We start from the raw sequence: 22510 nt of genomic DNA on the forward strand, positions 1-22510 counted from the left end.
AAAAAACTTCAAATCCAGACTCCAGCGAGAAACTGCTGAATTGGAATTCATTTGCAAATTGGATACTATTAATTTAGGCTTAAATAGAGACTGGGAGTGGCTAAGTCATTATGCAAGGTAGCCTATTTCCCCTTGTTTTTTCCTCCCCCCCCCCCAGATGTTCTGGTTTAACTTGGATTTAAACTTGGAGAGTGGTCAGTTTGGATGAGCTATTACCAGCAGGAGAGTGAGTTTGTGTGTGTATGGGGGTGGGGGGGTGAGAAAACCTGGATTTGTGCTGGAAATGGCCCACCTTGATTATCATGCACATTGTAGGGAGAGTGGTCACTTTGGATGAGCTATTACCAGCAGGATAGTGAGTCTGTGTGTGTGGTTTTTGGGAGGGGGGTGAGGGGGTGAGAGAACCTGGATTTGTGCAGGAAATGGCCCAACTTGATTATCATACACATTGTGTAGAGAGTTGTCACTTTGGATGGGCTATCACCAGCAGGAGAGTGAATTTGTGTGTGGGGGGGTGGAGGGTGAGAAAACCTGGATTTGTGCTGGAAATGGCCCAACTTGATGATCACTTTAGATAAGCTATTACCAGCAGGACAGTGGGGTGGGAGGAGGTATTGTTTCATATTCTCTGTGTGTATATAAAGTCTGCTGCAGTTTCCACAGTATGCATCCGATGAAGTGAGCTGTAGCTCACGAAAGCTCATGCTCAGATAAATTGGTTAGTCTCTAAGGTGCCACAAGTACTCCTTTTCTTTTTGCGAATACAGACTAACATGGCTGTTACTCTGAAATTTGTAGAGAATACATTTCAAAGGTTTACTAGACTATAAAAAGAAGGGGAGAGAACTCCTTAGTTATCCATCACTTAGGGAAATCACCATCTGATTCTGTGAAAGTTGGATCCTCTGCTTTGGAGAGTTGGAGATGCTGGTAATGTAACGTAAGTGGGAAAACTGCTTAGGCTAAGATTGTAACTTGCTAAAATTGAGTTTTAGTCACTAGAAAGTGTGTTTTGTTTCGTTTGTAACCATACCCATCTCTGTTCTTTATTACCAAACTTATTTATTTTACTATAAACCATATCAGTGCTATTATACTGAAGTAGTGAGTGAGTCCTCACTAGCCTAACAGGTTGGTGTGTACATTGTTTCTTTGGAGGCAGCAAACTTAATAATTTCAGTGAGCATCCAGGCATAGGGACTGGACATTAAAGAGAGATGTCTCGAGGAAATCGTGTTCATTGATTGTTACCTGCAAGGCAAGGTTAAGACAGGCGGGATCTAAAGGAGTTTGCTGGTGAAGCAGGAAGAATGGGGTGGCAGGGAACTGAGACACAATCTAATCTCCTGCAAATCTCAGCCTTGCTGAGGCAGAGGGGTAACACAGTAACTTATGGTTCTGGCCTGCCCTGCGGAGAGCTTCATAAGCACTTTGTACATCTGAATGTTCACAAAGGCTTAATTATTATTTTTGTATAGTACCCACAGTATGCTAGCTGCTGTATAGAGAGGTAAGGGAACAAAGGGGACAGGACCTAGGTGCCACTCTAGTTCTATTACAGGTTCCAGCAACACAAAAGGGCCAGAAAGCAGCTGAGGATACTTTCAGTGTGGGAGAACCTGTAGCTGGCTATGCTGCCTTTGTCATCCTGACATGTCTCATGACATAGAGAGCACATTGAGGGTAGCAAGGGCCACTTTCAGAGCCCACCAACAAGGGAGTTGTTACTAGTTGGCAGAACTTAGAGCAGCCCTGGTGCAACTCCAAATTACACCATCTCTTTTATCTGGCCCCCATTAAAATGGTATCTGAGCACCTCATGGTTTTGACTGTATTTATCCTCATGACACCCCTGGGAAGTTGCAAAGTAGTACTATCTCCAACTCAAGTACAGAGAGATCACATGACTTGCCCAAGGTCACACAGGAAGCTGTATCAAAATGAGAACTGAAGGGGAGGGTTCTTTTAAATTCCAAGCCAATGTCTTTACCACAAGCCCACACTTTCTCCTGGTGCCTGGGCCAAAGCAGCCCTCTTATCGTCCCAAGGATCAAAGAGGCACAAAGGTGACTTAGAGACACTTTAAACACACTTATCCCACTCCAACACCTCAGCAGCACAGCTGAGGATCTGGCCCAACGGCCTAAAAAACTGAGAAGTCAATCCTGCTAGGCTGAAGGCAAGGCTTGAATCTGATATGGTGGGTGAGGGGAAGCCAGAGGAGGAGTTTGAAGAGGAGCTGAACATTTCTGACAGAGCAGGCAAGCTAGATGATTTTGGTGGCAGCATTTTGGATGAACTGAAGTATGGGGTGGCTGTGAGGTGACAGTCAGGGAGGCCAATGTAGCATTTCTCAGAAAAATGTTATTCTCAGAGAAGGAAGCAAGAAACCTGCTTGTGGAAGCAGGCATCAAGAAATGGAGGAAATAAGTGAACAATGGTGACTTGTGTTGAGTCATTCTGGAGAACATCTGTTTACTTCTCCTGTTACATGCACCCGCAAACAGTCAGTGTCTGGGAATAAAGGGATGCACAAATGCTCTGGGGGACCGGTTCCCTGTCATTACTAACATTTTTTTATTATTTGTTCCCTGTTTGATCCACAATGGAGTAGGTGTTTTCCAGATGGAAAACAAGGCACGTTTCCTGCGTCAAAGTGCTCCCAAGCTTTCATAGTTTTTGGAAACCACTTAATTTTCATATTATAAAAGGAGGTGCAGCTATGGGCATACATATTTTTGTTGGATTATGTTGCCAAAGTACAATAGCCTTGAATTCTGTCCCACACAGAAAGTCAAGAAGATAAGTTAAGAGAAGGGCATGTTAGCCATGGACCAGTTTATTTTTAATGGTGCTGGCTATGAAGTAAAAACATGTTCTACAAAAATCAAGATTAAATTGATTTCTCTATTTCCATATTTCTCACCATTGTCTTCTCTCTACTTTTTATTCATTAGAGCCAGGTAACAACAATTTTCACTTTTCCCCAGAAGACTTTAGAGACCAAAACTCTGACCATAGATCTTATACGTCTCTCATTAATACTCTTGGTTCTTCTAAATCTCTTGCAATGAGTACCTTTTTCTGCAAACCTCAGACATAACCAAAAGCATGTTTGCTTGTCCCCATGCAACATACATATGTATTTTGGGGGTTTTAGAGATCTATTTATTCTAAAGGAAAACTGCATGTTATGGATATTTGGGTTACAGTTCTAAAAGTTAATTTGATCTTGTTCAGTGCACAACAGCCAAGTCATACTGCTTTCCATAACAAAGCCGAAAGGCCTGTGCCATGAAGGCAGGAGGCACGAATAAATGAACTTTTGAATACTTCCCTCTGAGTGATGATTGAATACTGCTGGCACCTAAAGAGCCCATACAACCACCTAGGACACAAACTGACCTTAAGTCTATTACATCTATATAATCTAAATGGCTAATTGTTAGGAACAGACTCTCTGGGAGTTCATTATGGGCCTGATCCAAAGCCCACTGAAATTAATGTGAATACTTTCCACTGACTTCAATATACTCCAGGCCTCTGTTACTAGATTTCCACAATCATTACTCAGAAGTTTTACATAGTCAAATGAGTGATACTTTTGGGCCTTTCACCTACTAATATTTTAACTGGCCTCTTGTTCTTTCTCAGATCATTAATCTATTGCCCTGGAGTTTATTGTTCTTTCCCCAATCGCTAAGGATTTATTTCCACAGACACTTATTAAGTGTTGCATGCATAGTCACAGTCAAATGCCTATTGTTAAGCAGATTTGGCAAAGATAGTTGAGTTGTATAATTAGTTTTCTTTTGCTCTCTTTGATAAAACTGCTCCTCTCCCCTTTTACCCACCCCCTGCTATTGCTCACCTAAGAGATGACAATGATTTCTGTACAACAGGTCTTTTTGGAATAACAAACAGCTCTTGTTCCTTTAATACTGAAAACTGGAATAACAATAGAAGAAATCAGGTCTTATAGTACAATACTTACTGGGGTCACTTCACATGTCTTGGGATCCCTAGAACAAATTGTGTTTCTGTTATGGAGCCAAAGGAAATAATAAAACTTCACTTTGTTTCAAATATAAGGTACATTAATCAACCTTAACTTGCCTCCTTACAGTGTTGTATTCAACTACTTAAGCAAGAGGGCTGTAAATAGGAGTGTATTGTTTTGTATTGTAACACAATGTATTAATTATATTGAATCTCTTTGATCTTCTTGTCCCTGTCTCCCTTGGCACTGTTTTGTCTTCACCCATTCCTCTCACAGAGGCTAATGAATCTCTTACACAGTAACTATTTCCAGGGCACATGAGGCTGTTTTGTCTAAGCATTCCCAGAATTTGCGGTCTTCATCCTTGGCTCTTTTAATGAAGCCTATTTTACCTTAAATGACTGGTATTGTAATTGCCTTCCTATTTTTTGGAATATTCTCTATCAAATTAAGAAAGCAGCTGAAAAAAACCCTCGTCTCCTTTCAAAAGAGGATCCAACTAGTTCTCTATTTCTAATCTATCCCTTTTGGCAAATGTGCCCAAGCCATTTCTGAACAGATACAGTTTTACCTCTACAAAAGTTTCAGGTTGGTCTGGTGTCTAGTTAGGTACTTTGTAATGTGAACTGCTCCTTCTGGGAGTTTTTTTTTTTTCTTTTTTTTTTATGAATAGATTAGCAAACATCATAAAAGCTGCTTTTGTACACTGTAATTCTCATGGAACTTGATCCAAAGCTCACTGAAGTCAATGTGAAGATTCTAACTGGCTTCAGTGGTTGGATCACAGTCATAATGCTGGATATGTCTACCGGATGGGATGGATCTATTGCACTAGTTTTTCATTTCTGGACACCCAAGGACAAATCTTGACTCATGTAAATGAATATCCTATTCTTTTTCTAGTCCGTAATTGATTTTTTCAATGACACAGAAAGGCACAAACTGACAGGTTCTGCTTTGTATAGCTCCATTCCTGCAAAGCCTTGAGCACCCTTCACACCGATTAACATCAATAGGAGTTTATGATGTTCAGCAGCTCACAGGCGTTGTTCAAAACATTGTAGTAGGAGGCCCTTGAGACCAAAGGCTGGAATAGTAGGTAAGGCAAAGGTCAGAATTCAAGTTCAGAGGTGTGAGGGCAATGTGTTCAGTGCTTATCTATGCTATGCCAAGGTCTACCTAATGCTATCAATATCTCACTTTTATGAATAACAAATAATTCAAGGCCTAGCCATTTTAACAGTGCTAACAGATTATGATACAGTCACACTAGTGTCATTCTAGTGAAATCATATTGTACTCTATACAGCCACACACCTGGTAAAATGGCAAGGGAAGATTTTTTAAAAATATTTTTAAGCATGTGTCTCACACTTTCCGTCAGCATAATAAAAGCCCATATTTTTAAACAATTTGGGTATGCAAAAGTATGTCTAATTTGCACATGTAATTATCTCAACGGAGTATGTAAATCAGGTAACTGAATGCAAAAGTAAATAAGGCAAATTTGTATATACACTTACCCTATTTGCATGTACAGACATTGTAATTGCATATACAAACTTGGCACACAATGATCTTGCATTTTGCATATGTAACTTGCACCTCAGTTGTTGGAATCTCCTTCACGAAGATACTATTATCTATACTCTCAATGTATATACAAGTATCTATGCTCTCAGTGCAGTTGGTATTACAAAGTTTCAGGAAAAGTTTTCTCCTAAATTATTATATTCTGAAAATATTACCAGCTAAATTTGAAAATAACAAGAAATACAATTAAAGATCGAAAATCCCACTAATATAATTCAACAACTCAAATCTAAAGATATCCAAAGCATGATAGACCTACAATAACATTCACTTCAGCCTGTAGTCACTTCACTGAGACAACAGGAGGTATTGCAGCAATATGTTATATCCAGGTTAGCCGGCAGTCCTCTAAAACCTCAGCATTGCAGGACAGAATGGTTGCGCTTATTCAGAATTCTCTTGCTTTTTTTCCCTTGAGAGACCATAGTGAAATATGAAAGGTTCATGGATCACAGATCTATTAAACAAGAACTTGGTTGCAAGCCTTAGTAGCTGTGCTGTTTTTATTGGTGTGATTTATAGGAACTAAACCGAAGGGGAAAAAAGTAATTCTTTTAGGGTTCCAAGTTGAACTCAGAACTGAAAGGGCAATGCCGAATTGTTTTCAGCCATCCATCAACCACCCTATGTATGTAGGTCATTTATCATTTCACTTGCTAAATGAGGCTTGAGCATACACAATCCCAACTAAAACTAAACAAATAATGAATTAAAATGTTTTTTAGATACAGTGGTTTTACTTTATGGAAATGTTTATCGTTTGTTTTGTTTTATGTGGACAATAAAATTTAAACCTGGAAAGCTGCGTTGGAAAAAAAAAAGCTAAGTGTTATTGCTAAAAAATGAAAGCAGTAAAAAGAATGAAGATAATAAACACTAGCATAATGGTTAGAAGGAGGAAGCAGAAGATCTGAGAGGGTGTGTGGTCTTGCAGATAGAGTCGGGGATTTGGATGCTGGACACCTGGTTTCTCCTCCTGATTTGACAATGAATTTCTCAGTGACCTTGGAGAAGCCAATTAACTTCTCCATACCCTAGTTTCCCAATCTGTAAAATGTTTATGACAATAGTATGTAGTGACCTCACAATGATGTGGTGAATCTTAATAAATTTGGTCTACATTTTCAAAAACAGATTTGACAAAGACAGATGCACATGCTCAACTTGACATATGTGAGTAGCCCCATTGGCCTTATAGTAATTGTCATGGACCTGAAAGTCAATGGGACTTAGGTACTGAAGTGACTGAGGCATTTAAAAAAAAATTACCCAATGGTACTTGGACATGGGCATCAGTGCTTTGTGGAATACAGATGGACATTTGCTTAAGTATTTTGCTGAACGGTGGCTTATCCATTGAAGTAAGTTTGTAAAATCCGTGCAAAAATCTATAGCACTTTCATGTTTCTAAAAACATATGAAATAAAAAACTTAGAAGTTCAAAACCCTGATGGAAAAGACCTATAATATGTAATGGAAAACTATACCCTTCTATAGGTCATCTTTAAGAGATTTTTAGCCTACTATAGATTTCTATAGGATAGGTCATAGCACCAGTAGAAAGACTCTAATTCGCTATTAAATTGTATAGACTTTTAGAATAACATATGTAGAACACTATAAAACATCTATGGAACCCTACTGTTTTCATCTTGTTAAATTCTATAGATCAGTTTTCCTAGACTGGTTAAAAGGCAGCCTTTTATGGAATAGTCCTTTAATGTAGAATTTGGTAGGTGTTACCATGTAAGGTTAAACTTCCTAGCATCCCTCCTGGCTAATGCTAAAAATTGTTAGCAAGAGTAGCTTAGGGTTTTGCAAAAAAGTAGTGCTAACATATGTAATACAGAATTACTAGCAGATAGGAGTTAGACTACTTCTACAGTGGAAATAAATTACCTTTCTGTGACCTGTCTGTATTGTGCTGAAGGTTGTTTTTATGTTTGTGATTGGTTCTGACTACTATAATAAGTTATAATGTAGAAACAGAAACCACAGGAAGGGTTAAAGTAAGAAAAACATTATGAAAGGAGAAATAATGTTAATTGATAGCGATAAATTTTCTTATTGGGGATATGAATAATCTTGCAGAAAACGTTAAGTTTGAAAATATTCTCAGCTGCAAAGGACATATGGAACAATTGGTTGAGATTCTTTTTGAACCCATGCTAATCTCGTCTCAGTAGGTCAACACTGTTTTGATTCTTTGTAGCCGGACATTTGAAGGGTAATGGAAATGTAACCATGTAGACAATTAGTAAACATGGAATAGTGAATGGACTAACCACAAATTGTAATATGAGATAAACAAGTAGTGTATAATAGATCTGTAGATTGTAAACCAAACTGGCCCTGTGCTAGTGAACAGGCCTGGTAAATTTTGCCTTTCTGTATGCATACTGTCTTACTTTTAGTTAAGAGAACTTAATATACCAAGTTGAGCTGACTATTCAACATCTTGCCATTCAGTGGCATAAACCAAACCTTACACAGATAAGAAAAAAGAGAATTCTATAGCTATTACTCTAATAATTTGCATAATTTAATAATGAATGAAATCCAAGCTATAGAACTTTTAAATCTATAGAATTTACAGAATTTAGTAGAAAAATATATCCCTGATAGGTAGTGAATTCTATTGGTTGGTCTAAAAATGATCATTCTCTATTAAATTCTTCAAGATCTTTCATAAAGGGACTGGGTATGATTTTTATAAATCAAAACTAAACAAGAACTGAATTTTTTAAAAAAGTAGTAGAGGAAGGTATATGTGCCAGTGTGCTAAAATTTGACTAATTTTAAAGTGGCACAAGAATCAGGGTGGCATATTGCAAAGCTGTCAATGTTTATTCAAGGAGGCATCCCCAATGTCGCTCTTCAGTAGCTGTGTCATGTGATGTACATCTTGCCAAAGCATGCATACATGTCACTGAATAGCTGAGCACGTATGAACATACAGGTTGCAGGATCTGTTAGCATGAACATCATAGTAGTTGGCTAGAGCCTGTAAGAATTTATGCACCCTTAGTTTCAATTTTTTGGATATCTGTGCTTTAGTAAGTGAGAGAGCTGGAACATTTCCCTTTTATTATCTGGCTGATTTTTGCCTTCTTTTGCAGCTCTTCACTTTGTGTGTGAATAAATGATATCGTCCACATAGATGGGGTTAATGAATTCCAGAAGAGTGTTTTTTATTAGGGAAACATTGTTCTTCAATTTTTCATCACAAAATAGCCCACAGTAATATGGACATGGAAATGCATTAAACCATTTTTATACGGGTACATCTCAGATTGGAATCTGAGATTTAATATCAACTCCTGGAAGTGTGTTCAACTAGTGTGAGGCAATCTAATTCATATCTCAGGGTCTCAGGTAAAGGCTAATACTTATAGACATCAGTAATGTGCTATGGTGATGGCAACTCATACATCAATATCTCTCAATTGCAACTACAGCAAAATATAAGAAATGGCTTTGTTCAGTGCTATGAGACTAACTGAACAAAAACAGTGTGCCATGATTCATTCTCAAGCTTCAAGATGGGTATTATTCATATTTTGCAGAGATTTCCTCATGTAGCCAAATGATTTATAAAGGAGAGACTGAACTCCTCGAGTCAAATTCAGAGGTGACAGAAATGATGATGTAAATTACACATTGGTAAATGGAGGAGAGTGGAAATTGGTGTAATTTACAATTTCCCCAGAGGGATGGGAGAATGGGGAGGTAACTGAGAAAGCAGCTAACTGAAGAATATGAGGAGGTGTAAGATAAAGAAGGGATAAGTTTGGAGCTGAGACTAGAAGCCTTGTAGGCAGTTTGGCTACAGTATATAGGCAGATGCTCTACCACTTCCCAAGCTCAGTAGACAATGACCATCACAAGCTCTCCCACCCCCTCCATAGTTCCTATAAGCAATGCCCTCATATGCTGAATGTGACTATTAAGGAGCTGATGTGATTCCATCCTCAGAGAGCACTCTCAGGAAATTAGATAAAGATGGACTGTCTCAGTCCTCACCCAACCAGAATTCCCATTGATATAAAGGACTGTGGCTACTTTCTTTGAGGATAACTGCGAGCATGTGTAGCTTATAGATATTTTTTGATCTCGTCTGTCTCCAGGCTTCAGTTGCATTTTTGAAAACTGCAAATTTTGCTTTTGATTCTGAAGGGCAGGGCAACAACCTGAATCATCTCAGTCCAGAACAAACATGATTTGGGAAACCATGTACAAGAAAATATAAAATTCAGTTTCTTTCAGTTTGGTCAGCATTAAACGTAGATTGCCTAAAGTGAGGGGAAGGGGAAGGAGGGTAGAAATGTTGTGCACAAATCCCTGTATGCCTAAAAATAAACAATCACTTTGCTCTTCATTTGCACAGGTCACCACACTGTTATGTAGTTCTGTGCTGCAAAAGCTAAAGGATTGCATAGGGTAGATTTTATATCTGGATTACATCAACTAATATTAGTTGCAGCTTGCAGATGGCAATTTCCTTGCCAGTTTTTATGTTATTAATCCCTTGGTAAGCTAAAAGGAAAAATATCTGGTTCTAAACGCTTCATAAAACGAGGCTGGGAAATCCATGCTTTTGGAAAAATACCAGATTCCTTGGACTTTTAGTAATAATATTTACTTATTAACACTGTAGTTCCAAGCAAAGGAATATGAAAGTTCAAAGCAAGTTTCAGATACTGTCAGATGGGTAGTTTCTCTTGCTGACTATAATCTCAATGAAACAGTAATATGTTGTATAAATTCTAAATGGTTGTTAGGACGCCATGACGGTCTGTCTCACGAGGACTCTCCCTTGGTCTCTCCCTCTCCCTGGGACACATACTAATCTCAGTTTCCCTGGTGTGAATCTGGAGTAATTCCATTGAAGTCAATGGCATTTTTCCAATTTCACATTACTGTAACTCAGAGCAGAGTTTGGTCCAATGTTCTTATATCACCTTTCACCCAGATAGATCCAAAAATGCTTTTTAACTGAGTAATTGTAAAAATGACAGTATCTACATTAGGAATTAGTTCACCACCCTGTGAAGTGGAAACATATGTGGGTTCAAATAGGGAAGCCCCTGAACAGCGTGGAGCATAAATATTAAATAATAATTTGGCTGCAATCGGTGCTCCCATAGCACTGAGAAAGGTACCTGAAAGGCCCTTCTTTTGAATATGTCGAATAATTAGAGAAGTACCCCTAGCTTGATGCTTACAACAAGATGTGCTCTGGTCAGTAATAAGCAAGGGGAAAACTTATCAGCACCAGTGGCAGGTGGCTTCTGGAAATTAGTCGAATGATCACTTCAAGTGATGCTGGCTAAAAGTAAACTACAATGCATATTGCACGTTGTCGTTCATGCTGATAAACTTTAATTGCAAAGTTCTCAGTTTGTACGCGGTTGTACGTGTGTGTGAGGGAGAGAGAGAGAGTGCATATGAATCAGATGGTATTCATACATGGAACTTTGCCCAAGAAATATTGTTGTTTTAATACACCTGTAATATGAAAAGAGATATACTCCCCATCATTTTCAAACTAGGGTGCCTCAAGTCAGATGCCTACATTCAGATTTAGGCACTTAAATAAAAGTGGCCAGATTTTCAAATTCACTAAGCACCTTCAGTTTCCATTAACTTTAAAAGCATTTATGGGGGCTCAGCACTTATGAAAATCAGGGCACTTACATGTAAGTGCACAACTAAAGTCTTAGTGGAGATAAGCATTAGCTCTACTGCGAGATAAGCAGTGACAATGAGAGCCATCCAGTGGCTTGCATACCAGATGCACAGGTGGCAGCTTCTCACCAGACATCTAGGCAAACTTGTAGTGTATGTGGGGGAGGAGTCTATGGTCATGGTGCATATTGTTAATAATGAAGAAGGGAGTTACAGGAGAGATCCTGGAGACAAATCCAGATTATAAGGAAAAAACCTTAGATCTAGTTCCTCTATGGAAGCTTTTGCTGACATGCTTTCAGTCCTGTGCTTAAGGCTGGCTAAACAGGGGAATCTGCCGAGTCTCAATATGTGGAGAAGATGGTGTAAGGAGAAGGGAGTTACATTTATTAGCCACTGGGAACTTTTTCAGGTGGGGTGAGCGCCACATTAACCAAAGTGGAACCAGACTGTTGGCAAAGAAATGACTAAGATTTGATGGAATTATTTAAAGTAGGAGGTGGGGGAAAACTGACAGGTGCTATGGAGCACTCAAGCAGGACAAAGACATCTGTCAATGTTGTCAGTATACCAAGGTTATTCTGTATCCTCTGAAGGATAGAACAAAAATTACAGCTGAACTGGAGGAGTGGTAGGTGGAACTCACAGAGTCAAGTTCTGAAGAATGACAGAATAAAGAGTTATTACATAAAAGTAAGCACACAGCCAAAAGATAAAAACTATTAAAGTATATATAGCACTGCAAGAAGCTTAAAAGAAAAAAAATAGATGAGCTAAAATATCTGGTAATGAAAAACCATTTTGGCATAATAGGCATTGGTTGGAACATGGTGGAATGACAAAAGGTAACAAGAATTTGTAATACGTGTCTATAAACTTACAGGAAAGGCAGATAAGGTAGTAGATGTGGGGGAGTAGTATTCTACTTCAAGAATTCCACAGAATCAAGCAAGGTCAAATATCTGAGTGGAGAGGTCCATACACTATAATCTGTGTGGGTGAAATCCCAAGTCATGAGCATACTAAAATACCAGCAAGGTTATATTACTGGGCACCAGATTAGGAAGAGTAGTACACAACATTGCAGCAGATCAAAAAGGCACTCAAGAAGTAACTGCAGATCTCTGGCTAGAAAAATTGGTGTTTGATTACAATGAGAGGCAGATATAGAAATTGTCACTGATTGTACATCATAAAAAGTGACTTAGGATGTAAGACCATGTCATACAATCTCAAACACAAAGTTGTCTGTTCAGAGTAGAATGATTTCTTTAACCTACAATTTCCTGACTTTTGCCATTTTGTAGTCAGGTCTTGATTATAAACAACACGTACGTTGCATGCACAAAAAAGTGCGTGCCTGTGTTCTCTAATTTGTGCATGTAAGTACCATGGCTGTCTCTGCATCTTGCACATATGAACGCCCAGTTATTCATTTAACATATGATCCGCAGTTGCGGTTATAGTAAACCTGTGTACAAATTAGGTGTGTAGTTGCGTACATACATTATTGAAAATCAGGTCCTTGTTATGTTAACATACTCTTTAAATTAATCTTAAGCGTTGGGTAGAATACTGTGAAAGACAACATTTGTCAACAGTAGTCAGTTTCTGAGAGGGGCCCCTTCTTTGCTTCTTGCTTAATGTTTTTATTATGAACATTTTCACATACAAACTAGTGTTTAAATAACATTTCATTTTATTATGTCTGCTCCATCACTAATCAATTTAAACTAAGCCCTGACAATCCAGTTTCATAGGGTATGTCTACACTGCAATTAAAACCGCACAGATGGTCCATGCCAGCTTATTGGGTTCACAGAGCTCAGGCTGTGGGGCTGTTTAATTGCCGTGTAGACGTTGGGTCCTAGACCCTGGGTCCCAGCCCGTGCCTGCACGTCTATACCACAATTAAACAATCCTGTAGCCTGAACCCCACAAACCTGAGTCAGCTGGCATGGGCCCACCATGGGTTTTTAATTGCTGTGTAGACATACTGATACTGTTTCTAACAGTGGCATACTATACACAGGATACCATTATGTGCTATTGGGTGTAAATGGTTCTTGGCCCAGTTAAATGCAAAAAGTGTTTAACTTGGCATAGCCAGCAAGCTAGGGTGGGCGTCCACTCAAACTGCAAACAAGCCAGAAACAAACCAGGTACTCAGCTCATTGGTTAGTTGACTTTAGCTATTTTTGCCAAGTGAAAATATAGGTTTAAACACTGGAGTAACACCATGGATGTATAGGATTTCACAAGGAGTTATTTTTTCCCCTGGCATTCAATTTTCTTCTATATTATCTCATCTTACCATGAAATCTCCTAAGGACCCGTCAGTGTATTCTAGATCTTTGAGAGTATAAGTATACACAGTGTCACTAAGCAATATTACAAAGAAAAGGCCTTTACCATAAATGATAGAGTATCTTGATGTATTCCCTTGGTTTTTGTTAGATGATATTCTTTTGTGGTTTTGCAATAACAACAATTAGACCAATAATGTTGAATAAGTGCCCAGCCACAGGGTTTAAATGTTTTTGTCTGTATGTTTCTACTCCTCAATTTCCTCCCAGTCCCCATTTCCTGAACATATTAACTGCATTCTTGAAGAATTAAATAAACACACATTTCTATGATAAATTGCTAATGCAATGTACTGATCCCTCTTGCTTAACAGACCACGTCCAAAACTAATCTCTGAATAGAAGATAAATAAAAGGAAGCTTTCCCCTTGTTTAGCCTATAAAAGAGTGAACAAACTGCATAGGAGAACATGCTGACATACCCCAGGAGAACCTTCTTCAATACAGAAATAAAACTCCCTCCAACCACACACCCTCTGTTGTCACCTACCACCCCATCACTGGAACCCATACTGAGCATCCTCAAATAACTACAATCCATACTTGACCGGAACCCTATCCTGAAAGAAATATTTGCTGACCCCCTCTTCTGGCCTTCAGACAATCCCCCAACCTCTCCAAACTCATCATGAGAAGCAGGCTCCCAGCAGACCATGACACACCAAATCAAAGCAGCACCAGACCCTGCCAGAACAACAGATGCAAAACCTGCAGACATATCTCCACTGATAATCACCCCCCACAACACACTTTTCAAGATCCATGTATCCTACACAAGCCTATCACAACATCAGGTGTACCTCATCCAGTGCACTAAATGCCCCAATAACAACTATGTAGGTGAAATCAGACAATCACTACACTTTTGAATGAACTCACATTGGAAAGTGATAAAAGACAAATATACCATTGTGACACACTGTACCCCATGTTCACCACTTTTATATGATTATGATATATTTTGTACAAAGCATGCCTTGTGAAGTATCATTAGAAAACTCATAATCTGCTGAATATTATTATCCTGATGAAATGTGTGTAACGCCACTGCTTGTAAAATTATGCTGTTTTGCTATATGATTGTTACTGAAGTATGTTGTATTTCTGGGTAACATTCACAAATCAGTTTCTCAGGGACAAAGATACCCTAGCACACCAGCTAGGTGATAAAGGGCCATTACCTGCCTATGTGCGAGCAGGGGGGAGAAGGTATAAACAAAGAATTTACATTTCATTCGAGAAACGCTTCAAACCTCACAAACATGGGAGACTGTTTCCCTTCCTCCCCCCGCTGGGGGTAATACTCCAAGAAAGGAGGAGGGTATAAAAATAAGAGACAGTGACCTCCACCACACCTCTCTCCCCCCCACAACTCTACTCAGGGCAGCAAGATCACTTGAAAGACAAAAGAAGCATCACTGAAGTAGGGGAGGGGTCCTGGCCTGGAGATTTTCCAGCCTTTACAGACTACTGCAAGCTTTAGTGAGAAAAACTCCTTTTTCATTTTTTAAACCTGTTAGCCTTAGTTTAGGAATTAGCTTCCATGTTTATCCTTTTATTTCTTTTGTAACCAATTCTGACTTCTATGCCTTATCACTTGTAATCACTTAAAATCTATCTTTCTCGACTTAATATACTTGCTTTATTGTTTTATCTAAACCAGTGTGTTTTAGCTGAAGTGCTTGGGAATCTCTACTTAGGTCAACAAGCCTGGCACATATAATCATTTCCCTTTATTGAAATGATAGACAATCTATGAACTTACACTGTCCAGGAGGGTACTGAACAATGTAAGAGGCATATTTCTGAGGCAGCACGGCTGGGACTGGGGATATGCAGGTGTCACCCTGCATGGGTGGCTGGGAATAGCATTCATGTATTCAGCTGGGAGTGATTTTACATGCCAGTGGCTGTGTGAGAGCCCGGAGGGGTTGCTGGTCACTAGTAAAGCAATGTAAAATGCACTGCAGACTCGAGAGATAAGGGGGGACAGCAGTCTAGCAGTTCAGATTGCACAACCATATCACCTGTGGGTGAACACTTTTCACAAAGTGAGCACTATATCGTACCTATCAGTTCTCATCCTCAAAGGAAACCTGTCCAATGCTTTCAAAAGATGAGTTTAAATTCATAATTTTGCTAGACACTAAAAATCATAGACTGACTAGAGACACTGGATTTATCGCTTATTACAACAATCTATAACCCACTGACAACTCCCACTTCCCCACAGCTGCCTTCCCCCTTCCCTCTGTTGACTGGAGGGGTGTTAATGGGCCACTTCACCTTGAATGGTCCCTTGAAATGTGTGTGAACTACTTATGTTAAACAATCTGTTTCATCTTGTATTTAGCTGTAACACTCTGTATGTTTTCCATAACTGAAGAAGAGCTCTGTGTAAGCTCAAAAGCTTGTCTCTGGCACCAACAGAAGTTGGTCCAATAAAACATATTACCTCACCCATCTTCTCTCTAATATCCTGGGACCAACATGACTATAACAACATTGTAAACATCCCAATATGCATATGTAATTAAATCCTCACAGTGAAATGAGTACCCTAGCAAGCAGATTTTATTTAAAGTCTAGAGGGACTATGATATCAAGAAAATACCTCTGAGTAGAAACTTGGGATTCTCAGCTGCAGATACAAAAGTTATAGAGGCAGAACCTCAGCTGGTGTAAATTGTCATAGCTCCACTGAAAGGAAGAGAACAATAGCAATTTACATCATCTGGGGATTTGCTCTGGTATAATCATTATTTGATTGGGGCCCCGTTGAGCTAGTCTCTGTACAAACATACAATGAGAGAGAAACCTTGCCCTGAAGATTTCACAATTTAAATTGAAAAGAGAGATTAAGGGGGGGAAAGGCACAGAGGTGTGAGGTGACCTGCGTAAGGTCACTCAGCAGGTCAATGGCAGAGCTGGGGATAAATCGATTTCCCCTCAGTCCCAGTCCTGTGCTCTAGCTATTAGCCCACATTAAATCTTCTAATAAATTACAATAAAATCACTTGTAGATATTAACAGTGTCATTTTCTTCAGGCAACTATAATCTTAATACATGAAACATCTGTTTCCTCGATTGAAGTGGCTTGAAGAGAAATTGCCATCAAGGATTGTTACAATAATTCTTTAAGGGCTTGATCCATCTTGCATTAAAATCAATAGAAAGATTCAGGCTATGTCTACACTGTGCTCCTTACAAAGGTGCAGCTGTGCCGCTACAGGTGCGCTGTTGTAAGGCACGCAGTGTAGCCACTCTGTCACCAGGAAAGAGCTCTCCTGATGACAAAATAAAACCACCCCCAATGAGGGGCAGTTGCTTCTTTGACAGGAGAGCATCTCCCGCCACCGAAGCACTGTCCACACTGGCACTTTTCATTGTTAAAACTTTTGCCATTCAGGGGTGTGTTTTTTCACACCACTGAGCTACAAAAGTTTTAACAATGAAAGTGCAGTGTAGACATAGCCTCACTGGGTCTTCCAGGAGCATACTTATGGGGGAATTCTGCACCAAAAAATTTAAAATTCTGAGCATAATATTTTAAAATTCTGCATATTCTATTTGTCAAAATAACACAATATCATCATGTCAGTTTCAATTACTTTGGTAATTTATTTCAAAATACCTGTCAACAAGTAGGTCTGTAACAATACAGACAACAAAAAGAAATTCAGGAATGTTTTTTTGACAAATAGATTCCTTACCAGGCACATTAATACAGAACTCAGAGTAATAATTCATTTAAACTACAGTTCAGACACTATTTTCCCACATCCCTCAGAAGCAGTGCAAAGGCTTGGGGGAGTCAGGGTAATGGAGGAGCTGAGGTACAGGGAAGTAATTGCTGGGAAGGAGTCTGGGAGTGAACCTGGAGGGTTGTTGGGTGTGGAAGGGAGAAGTAAGGAACACATTCTTTTGGGGAGATAGGGATTGTTAGGAAGTTGGGGAGCCTCCCCCATCCAGACCTGACTGACCCCTAGCCTCTCCCAATCACTCAGGCACATCTGCCCCTGTTCCCATGTGTTTCTGCACCCCCACTCAGCCACCTCGCCCCGTCCCTATGTTGCCTTGCACCTCCAACCCCATGTGGCCCTGCACCCCCATTCAGCCACCCCCTCCTCCCCAGTCCCTATGTGTCCCTGCACCCCCTCTCCCTGTCCCATCCCCATGTGTTCCTGCAACCCCACTCAAAAACCCCTTCCCCATCCCCATGTGTCCCTGCACTCCTCACTCCTGTCCCCATATGTCTCTGCACCCCCCCCCCACCCCATCGTCCCCATATGTCAAGGATTTTCAAAAGTGCTCAGTGTCGGATGGACATTCCTTGCATTGAGGTTAGTAGTAAAGGTCCCGTTAACATCAATGGAAGCAAAGTTAGGCCACAGTGGAGCGCTTTCAGAATCCTACCCACAAATATACAGATATTTCCTATAAATTATATGGTGACCACAAGTTTGATTGTAATTACCATAGAATCTGGACTCTGCTTTATGCCACTCAAACAATATCTTTTCTTTATGATGACAGGATGTTTACACCAAAAGGAAGCACTCCAACCATATGGCACTTACGTTTGATAAGTAGGACCAGATGCATGAAGGGTACAGGAGAGGGGACAGCAGCAGTTACTCATCCCCAAGGCAGTGAGCTCTGCTGACATCTACAGCCTCCCACTCCCCTGATGAGAAAATGTGTTCCTGCCAGCAGCAAGGTTAGTCCTCAGCAGGTGAGTGTACTTTCCTCTGCTTGGAGGATGAACAATGTGTGCTAAACAGCATGTATCCTGGCTCACCCAGATGATTCTTGCCTTCTGCTGGCAAGATCCTCACAATAGGAGATGTATATGTAATCCTTGCTGGCTGGCAGCCTCCCTTAAGGGTAGGATTTACCTCAAAATGCATATAAAGTACTTTGGATCTGAAAAGCATTATGCAATTATTAATTAGTGCTGGGAGTAATATTACTAAGTATTGTTAATTTTATAACCAAACTAACTTTAAGGAGGTTTTTCAGGCCTGCTCTTTTAAGAATTAAATTATATTCTCACATACACTCTAGACTTCAACTGTTTGTTTAGGGTGTAAGTCATGTTAGAATCCGAATCCATATGCCTAGTCCATTTTTTGTGTAATCAAAGTTACTTAAAAGTAGCTGCAATATATTGAAAGGAAACTCCATTTACTATATATAAAAACATTGCTAAATATGACTGAATGTATTTGTGATTTAATCATTTATCTTCAAGTCCTTTAGAAATTCACATTTCTTAGTCCCGATTCAGCAGAGCACTTAAATATACACTTGACTCCAAGTATGTGTTCAAGTCCATTCCTATTTGGCAAGACACTCAAGTATGTGCCTAACTGCATTGCTCAGAGCATTAAAGAAGAGAAATGAACAGGCATTACATGATAACACAGTGAAGATGTGTCTTATGTGTGGACTCAAGGGAGCATATTGTGCAACCAATTCCCAAACCAACATGGAGGATGTTCATAATGCTTAGTGACGTGAATAGCATTGTGGAATCCACATATGGACACAGGAAAATTGATGACATGTCAGAGCTGGAATTTATCCGGAGCCATATTCTCAATAAAATGTCATTCAGACACCATCTGCCTTATATTTCCAGAGCAATAATTGAATGGCAAGACAGACAATAACTGCCATATTACTCAGACTTCATTTCAGCCAGCAATGCATTATTATAGGGTATCTGTAGACTAGAAGTCCCTTCTGCCTCAGAGCTAAGCAAAGCTTGAGGAGCTATCTACTAGCTGTTTAATTAAGTTCTTATTAGTGTTAGCAGTAAGTATCGCTGCCTGTCATGGAGACTGGGGTTTAATTCCTCATGGTGATTAGGTGGATTTTAGTTTTGTGTTTACTTTTAAGGGAAAGTGCTCAGATACCAAGAGAACAGGCAACTTTATCAAAGGATAGAATAATACAAATAATAGAATAATAAGAGATAGATTCCTTGAAAATTCACTTACAGAAAGTAAGGACTGAATACAGTTGAAACAGACAGACACACAGACATACTAAACACAGAGAGAGAGAGAGAGAGAGAGAGAGAGAGAAAAGTACGACACACACACACAAACAAGTAAACAGAAAGAGGGAGGGAGGTATTCCCTACAATTATGGACAATTTCTAAACTATGAAGAACTCTGTAATAATTTTCAAGTGAAATGAAATACTATAGTGGGAAAGAATGAATTGCTGGAAGACGGAAGCATCTGTGACCTTGAGTCTTGTCTCTGTGCTATATCCTGTTTTCAGGGGAGAATGATGTGGTTGGTTTGTTTCTTTTACAAAAAGTACCTGGGCCCAATTCTTCTCTCACAGGAGTATCTCTGTTGCAGTCAAAGGAGCAACTGATGTACAAAATCAGTAGAAGTGGATCCGGCTCTGTTAAAAATATAAAGGGAAGGGTAACCACCTTTCTGTATACAGTGCTATAAAATCCCTCCTGGCCAGAGGCAAAACCCTTTCACCTGTAAAGGGTTAAGAAGCTAAGGTAACCTCGCTGGCACCTGTCCCAAAATGACCAATGAGGGGACAAGATACTTTCACATCTGAAGTGGCGTGCGGGGGAGAAGACAAAGGGTTCTGGATGTCTGTGCGATGCTTTTGCTGGGAACAGATCAGGAATGCAGCCTTCCAACTCCTGTTAAGTTAGTAAGTAATCTAGCTAGAAAATGCGTTAGATTTTCTTCTTTTTCTTTTTTTTTGCCTCCATTTCCATCTGTCTGAGTTCGATCCGTTTTTCGTGTTTCTTTTGTCTTTCCTCAGCCTCAAATCTGGCTAATTCCAGCTTCTGTGGAACATTGCATTCTGTCATCCTAACCTCTTTGTTTTTAACTAACTTTACACCCGAGAGTTAAAAAAAACCCAAAACTTGGCTTGTAAAATTTTGCTGTGCTGTAACCTGATACCCTTTTGTATTATTCCCATGAACATTTTCACAGGAAGAAGCCATATTTTCCAACCAGCTGGAATAAAAACCAAAGTGAATAAGATAGGATTTGCCCCTTTCCTCTCCTCCCCGCCCCAAAGGCTTTGGTAGCAGAATGTGACAGGATTGGGCAGGAGAAGTGGGAGGGCGAAGCATATTGCCTAGCTTGACATGGCAATGTTAGGAGGGGGCAGTGGGTCACACAGTGGGCAAAAGGAACAAAAACAAATCTGGAATCAAGAAAGCATCAATATGAGGGAGGGAGAGTTGTCTGGAGTACAGGCTGTGACAGAAAATATGTCAGCAAGCATGTTTTATCCATGTGGCCTTCTTGAGAAGAAAAACTTCTATGTAGCTTAGTTTTGAGATGCAGGAACACTTAGCTTTTCCTTTGGCAGTTCATTCTAACTGAATTGCTGATGCTAATATTATTTTCTGTTTTTCAATATAGGTTTAACACTTTTGTTCCATCAAAAAACCCTTTTTAGACTTTGCTTGTAGCACATTTGATATTACATACATATAGCCCCATTGATGTGAGAGAGCCTGATGTCTCAGTTATATGCCCCACTGAATGCATATAATTGAGAAGAATTTAGTCCAGTGGTTGCTTCATAAAATTTGACAAAAGCAATCAGGGTAAGAAATGGCTTGCAAAAGCATAGCAGATCCATATGTAGATGAACTATTGAAGAAGATGCTTTCAGTTTCTGTCACTGCTGGTAGAGGATAGGAATCTCTACAGATCTTCTGTATATTCAGATTTGCATAAACTTGTCCTATCAAGAGATTAAATCCAGGAAGTTCAGATAATTCAGATTTACAAACATCTTTTCACCTTCTTGGAGAGGGTAATTTTTTTGCCAGATTAGTAAAATATCATTACTTAGTTAAGTTTTCTCATCATCATAGGTAGACAAGTAGATTTGGTGCATGGCCTAATAGATTTGCATGCTGATTTTGCACAGCTGAGCTCTCTCTACCAATCATGCTCATAGCTAACTGGTAATAACTCACCAGTAAAAGCAAAGCAATTATTAGATTAAATTCAACCCTGGTGTTGGCAGACGTAACATCCCCTTATTTCAGAGGAACTCACACTCACTTATGCTAGGGTGCAGATTGGCTCATCACGTCTGTTCTTCATCATTTCCTGCTGGTGCACTCAATGAATTTTTACTTTCTGTGTTGTAAGTTTGTAGGTGGATATTGTTTTGTGTCAAACCACACAAGCATTCGGAAGTGAGGATATTACAGATTTATTATTTCTTGTGAGGATTTTAAGAGGCTACAGTTGTTATAGTTCATATGGTTCATTCAGACAGACACATCCAAGCCAAGTTACCAAGCAAAGGGGCGAAATGGGAAAAAGGCCCCAGATGGATTACCAGAGAAAGTTGGACTAACATAGTAACTAACAACCACTCTTCCTCCTCACTCCTTGTATCAGCAGCGGTCTACAAAAATCTTGTGTGCCAGAATAGGTGTGTCGATGACATTATTAAGTAAATGCAAATGGATTGTGCAGCTTCTCACTCAATTTTAGACATTTAACACTTTCTTAAAATGTTAACACTTAACACTTTCTTAAAATTACATTTGGGGACAATGTATACCTTCAGATTAGCGGCACTGCTATGGGTACCCGGATGGCCCCACAGTATGCCAATATTTTTATGGCTGACTTAGAACACCGCTTCCTCAGCTCTCGTCCCCTAACGCCCCACTCTACTTGCGCTATATTGATGACATCTTCATCATCTGGACCCATGGAAAAGAAGCCCTTGAGGAATTCCACCATGATTTCAACAATTTCCATCCCACCATCAACCTCAGCCTGGTCCAGTCCACACAAGAGATCCATTTCCTGGACACTACAGTGCTAATAAAC

The sequence above is a fragment of the Lepidochelys kempii genome, chromosome 6 (assembly GCF_965140285.1).
Source record: "Lepidochelys kempii isolate rLepKem1 chromosome 6, rLepKem1.hap1, whole genome shotgun sequence".
Taxonomy (NCBI): Eukaryota; Metazoa; Chordata; order Testudines; family Cheloniidae; genus Lepidochelys; species Lepidochelys kempii.